Source organism: Babylonia areolata, chromosome 11, assembly GCF_041734735.1.
Source record: "Babylonia areolata isolate BAREFJ2019XMU chromosome 11, ASM4173473v1, whole genome shotgun sequence".
In the NCBI taxonomy this organism is placed as follows: Eukaryota; Metazoa; Mollusca; class Gastropoda; order Neogastropoda; family Buccinidae; genus Babylonia; species Babylonia areolata.
In genome coordinates this window covers 33,299,430-33,306,240 of record NC_134886.1, presented here as the reverse complement: position 1 = coordinate 33,306,240, position 6,811 = coordinate 33,299,430, and the positions used below count along the sequence as shown (strand labels likewise).

The 6,811-nt window shown below is 44.0% G+C and overlaps 1 long non-coding RNA gene across 1 annotated transcript; it reads right to left on the bottom strand.

Moving 5' to 3' along the window:
- Positions 1-228: 228 nt before the first annotated feature.
- On the bottom strand, positions 229-6,311 carry LOC143287372 (uncharacterized). Its single transcript, XR_013055947.1, has 3 exons — positions 6,144-6,311; positions 2,024-2,281; positions 229-325 (listed from the first exon to the last, which is right to left on the bottom strand). It is a non-coding gene; the product is annotated as an uncharacterized LOC143287372 (long non-coding RNA).
- Between the last annotated feature and the right edge of the window lie 500 nt (positions 6,312-6,811).

Genomic DNA, 6,811 nt, shown 5'->3' with positions numbered 1-6,811 from the left:
TGCGTGATTTTATGTGTGCCGTGTGTGTGTGTGCGCGCGCGCGCGTTCGTGCCTGTGATTGTATGCATGTGTAACCAATTGAGCAAAAGTGTTTATGTATATAATTATGCTTAGACTTACTACTACTTTTAAGGGTACTACTACTACTGCTGCTGCTTCTACAAACTAGCACTACAAGCTACTACTACTGCTGTCATTGCTACTGTTACAACAAAAGCAACAACAATTACTACTACTACGACGACGACGACGATTACGACGTCTGCGGCTAAAACCACTGGTGCTGCTGCTGACTGAAGCTGAGAGCGTACATCGTTTCGTTTATCTGCAACCGAAACAGACACAGAGAAGATAATGAGACACCCAGCAAAAGATAGGTCTGTCTGGAATCAAAATGACCACCACCTTTATTGTCATCATCATCATCAACATCGTTATCATCATCGGGAAAATGGAATGTGGTCACATGACAGTCCAGGGCTACTAACACACACACACACACACACACACACACACACACACACACAAATGCCGGCGCGAAAAAAAAGGGGCGATGAATATTCACACTGCTTTTGAAATTCGCGTTCCATTTTCATCACAAGAAGGTTGTTCTCTGCTGGGAAAATTCTGCTGGAACCAAGTCAATAAACTGAAACTGGCGACCTGGTGATCCAGTTTGAAAATAATAACTTTTACTCGCGCAAAACTGGTCGTACGTTTTCTTCCATAACCGATAAACAATACAATAACAGAAATCTAACCCTTCTTATGTACAGACTACCACTGGATGCTATAAAAGCAAAGTTTACCTCAAAGGTGATTTGCATTTGTGGTAATGAAAGTACACCCATGCATATCATTCGTGAAGGTGAACAGCTGAAAACTTTTTTTTTTCTCATTCATCGACAAAATCTGCAGTCTCATCTGCTTCTACTGAAACTGTTAAAAAAAATTATGACAATCAACTCATGTTTGAAATAGTTCAGAGTTTAATTAGGAGCCCCAATTTGCTCTCTGGTGTAATGTAACTGGTTGATTAGTTAGTTCATAATTCTTTTCTTTTTCGTTTTTCTTTTTCTGTTTTGTAATGCAAGGTGGGAAGAGATGAATTGGGACGGTAGCGATAACATGAGGCATGTGTGGGGTGGGAAAGGGGATGGATGTTCGTCTAGAATCACAATGTGTGGATAGACTTTAAACAAAAGAACACACACACACACACACACACACACACACACAGGCATAAATACACACACACATACACAGAGGCATAAATACACACACACACACACACACACACACACACACACACACACATGCAGCACCCCACAGAACATACATCCACACATCCACACACCCCACACACCCATCAACTACCAACCGACCTTCCCCCCTCCGTATTCCCCGCCCACACACCACACACACACACACACATGATCCACTCATCAACCCACCAACAACCCCACCCCCCTCCCAACACCTCCCCCCCCCCCAACACACACACGCGCGCGCACACACACACACACACATACACCCACCTACCCCACACCACCGTCCATCACATCTTAACTCAAGGTACTATAAATTGCACACTGCTATCATTTGTCTATGTCAACTTTTAGTATACTGTTATGTCTATCCTTTAACTGTGATTATCACTGCATGTGTGTATGACTGTGATATTGTAAGTATGATTTACTCCAAATTACTTTTTAAGGGTTTCTGTTGTTGTTGTTGTTGTCTACTGTGATTATTGATTGTAATAATGGTTTGCCCAAAGTTAACATCTTAACATGGTTTATGTATGTACATGTTGAAATGACTGCGATTTTCTTGTGTGTGTGTTTTTTTTCTCCCCGTTTTACACCACATATGAATGAATTTCTCTTGTTCAGATAATATTCTGTATTCTGTATGTATTCTGTATCCCACTCGTCACCCATCCACCATTACCCCCCCCCCCCGCCCCCACCCCACCCCGCCCCCACGCCGCCACCCCCACCTCCCCCCTACACCAACGCACCAAGCAGCAAGGACGATCATTTCCCAGGAGCAGGAGCAGGAGCAGCAGGGGCGGCAGCCGGGGCCTGGAGACGCTGGATGAGGGCCGCCAGGAGGGCCCCTCCCCCAAGCCCCAGGCCGAACCCACCCCCACCCCCACCTGCGTTGTTGCCCACGGGTGCCCCGCCACCAACAGGCCAGGGGATGGGGATTACCCTGCTTCGGTGACAGCCGCTGGCCTTCACCCCTGTCAGCGGGAGCCACGTGCTGCCTGTCAGACCTGTAGGTGAAGAAGTAGTGGAGGTTCTATCTACAGCCTGAGAGGTGTTTTGTGTTGTGTGTTGTGTGTACCTGATGTTATCGGATGTGGTTATTGTGTTGTGTTGTGTTGTGTCGTATTATATTGTCTTGTGTTGTGTTGTGTTGTGTTGTGCTGTGTTGTATTGTGTTGTTTTGTGTTTTATCGTATCGTATTGTCTTGTGTTGTGCTGTGTTGTGTTGTGTTGCATTGTGTTGTGCTGTGTTGTGTTGTATCGTATCATATTGTGTTGTGTTGTGTTGTATTGTGTTGCATCATATTGTATTGCATTCTGTTGTGTTGTATCGTATCATATTGTATTGTATTGTACTGTATTGTATTGCATTGTGTTGTGTTGTATCGTATCACATTATATTGTGTTGTGTTGTATTGTATCGTGTTGTGTTGTATTGAATTGTGTTGTATTGTATTGTGTTGTATTGTATCGTGTTGTGTTCTGTTGTATCGTATCGTATCGTATCGTATCGTATCGCATTGCATTGCATTGCATTGCATTGTATTGTGTTGTATTACTCTTTTTGTCACAACATATTTCTCTGTGTGAAATTCCGGCTCCTCCCCCTAAAGAGAGCGCGTCGCTACACTGACAGCGCCACCCTTTTTTTCTGCCTGCAATTTTATTTTTGTTCTCCTAACGAAGTGGAATTTTCTACAGAATTTAGCCAGGGACAGCCTTTTTGTCAGTTGCCGTTTTTTCAAATTTATTTTATGTGCGCTAAATGCATGCTGCACACGAAACCTCGGTTTATCGTCTCATTCGAATGACTAGCGTCCAGACCACCACTCAAGGTCTAGTGGAGAGGGAGAAAATACTGGCGACTGTGGGATTCGAACCAGTGCGCTCAGATTCTCTCGCTTCCTACACGGACACGTTACCACCAAGGCAATACTCCATATGTGAATATGCTTGGATTCAATACTTCTACTACTTCTTCTTCTGCTACTACTACAACTGCTGCTGACTGAAGCTGAGTGCATACATCGTTTCGTGTATCTGTAACTGAAACGGACACTAATGATAAAAAGACACTTAGCAAAAGATATGTCTGTTTGGAATCAAAATGACCTCCACCTTCATTAATTCTTTCATCAGTATCATCATCATCATTATTACCACCACCACCACTACCACCACCACCACCATCATCATCATCATCATCGGGGAATAGAATAATGTCATCTGACTGTTCGGGGATTAGAACACACACACACACACACACACACACACACACACACACACACGCAGTGAGAACAGGTAACATCATTGTTCAGGTCAGTGAAAACAATCTGGGCCACGCACGTGTGGTGTGCATGGTGGATAACTTCTTTTTTTTCAGTTTTATAATATTTATTTATTTATTTATTTGGACAACTGGTAACGCTTCCTCCTGGAAATCAAGAGGGACTGAGCGTACAGGATGGAATACAACAGTGGACAGTTATTCTATCCCTCCCCATCCACTAGACCTTGAGTTGTGGTCTAGACGATAGTCATTTAGATGAGACGATAAACCAAGATCCCGTGTGGACCATGCGCTTGTTTAACTCTCTCCATACGAACGGCGAAAGAGACGACGTTAACAGCGTTTCACCCCAATTACCATCATCAAAATATTGCAAGCGGAAGGCTCTTATACTGAAGACGTGAATGTTGACAAAGAATACCACAATTCTGACGACGGAAGCTAAAGGTTGGGTCATTCAGACACCCACTGGACATCCGAGGGGTCTGTGTACAGGAGAAGAAAGGACTGGCCGTACTGAGTGAGTTAACGCACGTAAAAGAACGCACGGTAACAAAATGGTTGTCCATGGCAAAAATCTGTATAAAACAACAACAACAACAACAAAAACAAGCCAGTTTGACAGGAAAACAAATACATCTGCAGGCAAAACAACAACAACAACAACAAAAAACAACAACTAAATAAACTGAAAGTGAACATTGAAATAATGGTAACAAATGTACCGGTGATTCTTGTCTTACTGTAGGTGTGAATATCCGTCATCCATGCAGCGCCAGTATGTTGATACATGTTGTAAGTAGGGTTTAGAGTGTGTGGAATCATGTGGAGATGGTTTCTTCAAAAAAGGTTATGAAGGCGTGGTGTGTAAACGTATTTGAAAAAAAAAAAAAGATTACAAGACGTACATTTGGTGATACAACAGAATAATAGAACAAAATACAATTAGGTACAACCTAGAGGCCGAAATTCAAAGGCTTTGTATAAACAAGTGGCAAACTGTTTGACTTCTTCTCGACGTGACGTAATAAGCAATACTGATTGAAACAAAGAAGGCTGGGGTGTTAGATTGCACCGAAGGTCACTTAACTTAGGACAACAAAACGTAAAGTGTAATTCGTTTTCTTCTGAGTTTTTGCATAATGGACAGGCAAGATCACGATCATTGTGCCGTCTGTAGCAGAAATGATGAATAGCAATATCTGAAAGTCCAAGCCTGAATCTTGTCATGACATATTTTATTAGTTGTTTGGGCACATTCATTGTCAGATAAGATGGGACACAGTGCAAACAGTTAATCTGATTATACAAATAAAACCTATCACTTTATCACATATGTGTGTTCCATTCTTGCCATCTACAATCAACTAGCCTGGTACGGAGACTATGAACAAATCCTGTGATATCCCCTAATCTTTGGTTCAACCAAACAAACGCCATCCCAATTCCATACACTCTGACTCTCATTTTTGCTACCCAGTTTATTTTACCCATCGCATCCAAGTCACAACATATTACACGCTTTCTCTGGTAATCTTGATTCATCTAGTTGTGCTGGTTTCAGCCAGTACCGAATGCACCTCACAGCAGAGTTAAAACTCACTCAGTACGGCCAGTCCTCTCTTCTCCTCTACACAGACCCCTCGGATGTCCAGTGGGTGTCTCAATGACCCAGCCTTTAGCTTCCGTAGTCAGAATTGTGGTATTCTTTGTCAACATTCACCTCTTCAGTATAAGAGCCTTCCGCTGATGGTGGTAATTGGGGTGAAACACTGTTAACGTCGTCTCTTTCACCGTTCGTATGGAGAGAGTTAATATTGATAGGGTATCGAGAGAGAGAGAGAGAGACCGAGAGAGAGCGTAGAGAGAGAGAGAGAGAGCGAGAGAGAGAGAGACTGACTCTCCAGAACCTGACGTTCGCATAAAATTAACGCGCTGATAAGGCCTACAGAAAGCCTGCCCTAGGTTGTATGTATAGTTTCAGTTTCAGTTTCACTTTCTCAAGGAGGCGTCACTGCGTTCGGACAAATCCATACACGCTACACCACATCTGTTGAGCAGATGCCTGACCAGCAGCATAACCCAACGCGCTTAGTCAGGCCTTGAGTGCATGCTTACATATTTGTGTACCTATGAAAGTGGATTTCATTTTACGTAATTTCGCCAGAGGACAACACTCTCGTTGCCATGGGTTCTTTTTCAGTGCGCCAAGTGCGTGCTGCACACGGGACCTCGGTTTATCGTCTCATCCGAAAGACTAGACGCTCAGTTTGATTTTCCAGTCAAACTTAGGAGAAAGGGCGAGAGCGGGATTCGAACCCACACCCTCACGGACTCTCTGTATTGGCAGCTGAGCGTCTTAACCATTCTGCCACCTTCCTCCTATGTATGTATAACGTTAGATAACATAAAATGAAACAAAAATAATAAGACAAAGTAAATAGATAAGAAAATACATTTATAAAAAACTTCATAGAACAGTAACTAGTACAACGAACGGTACGCAGAAGGCAAACAATTGAAATCAAACAAGAACAACCAAACAACAAAAAAGTACCCAAGACATGCATACTACTTACAGACCACCAAAAGAACAGCGATGATCGTATTGTTCTTCATGATGACGATTCGAAGTACAAAAGTTATGGAGGCTGTTGCTTTCTGCTGAACTGTCGCCTCAGCCGTCACTGTTTATCTCCAGTGGTGGTAGTAGTAGTTGTTGTGATACCCACACGACAGTGTGCTTGTGGCGGTGTGATGTCTAGCGTTTGCTCCGTCTGTTTTTATATACGTTGATTTGGGTGTACGGTTTGACCCCCTCCCACTCCTTGCGCGTGTGGAGTGGGGGGGGGTGAGGGCGTGGGGTGGAGGGTGTGTGTGTGGGGAGGAGGGGGCGAGGGAGGTTGGGGTGGAGTGAGGGGGGGGGCAAATGAGGGAGTGTGAGAGGAGGCGTGCATTGCGTGTGTGTGTGTGTGTGTGTGTGTGTGTGTGTGTGTGTCCGAGAGTCTGCAGGAGCGTGCGTTTTTTTTTGCACTAAAATGACGCAGTGCCCCTGTGGAGAAACTACTACACGCCCAAACCCTTTGAAAATGAAGGAGAGAGTAGGGATAGGGATGAAGAGTGAGTGAGACACGCACACACGTATGCACACACACACACACACACACACACACACACACACACACACACACACACATTCACACAAACCCACGCGCGCGCGTGCGCTTCCCCATCCCCATCAAATGAT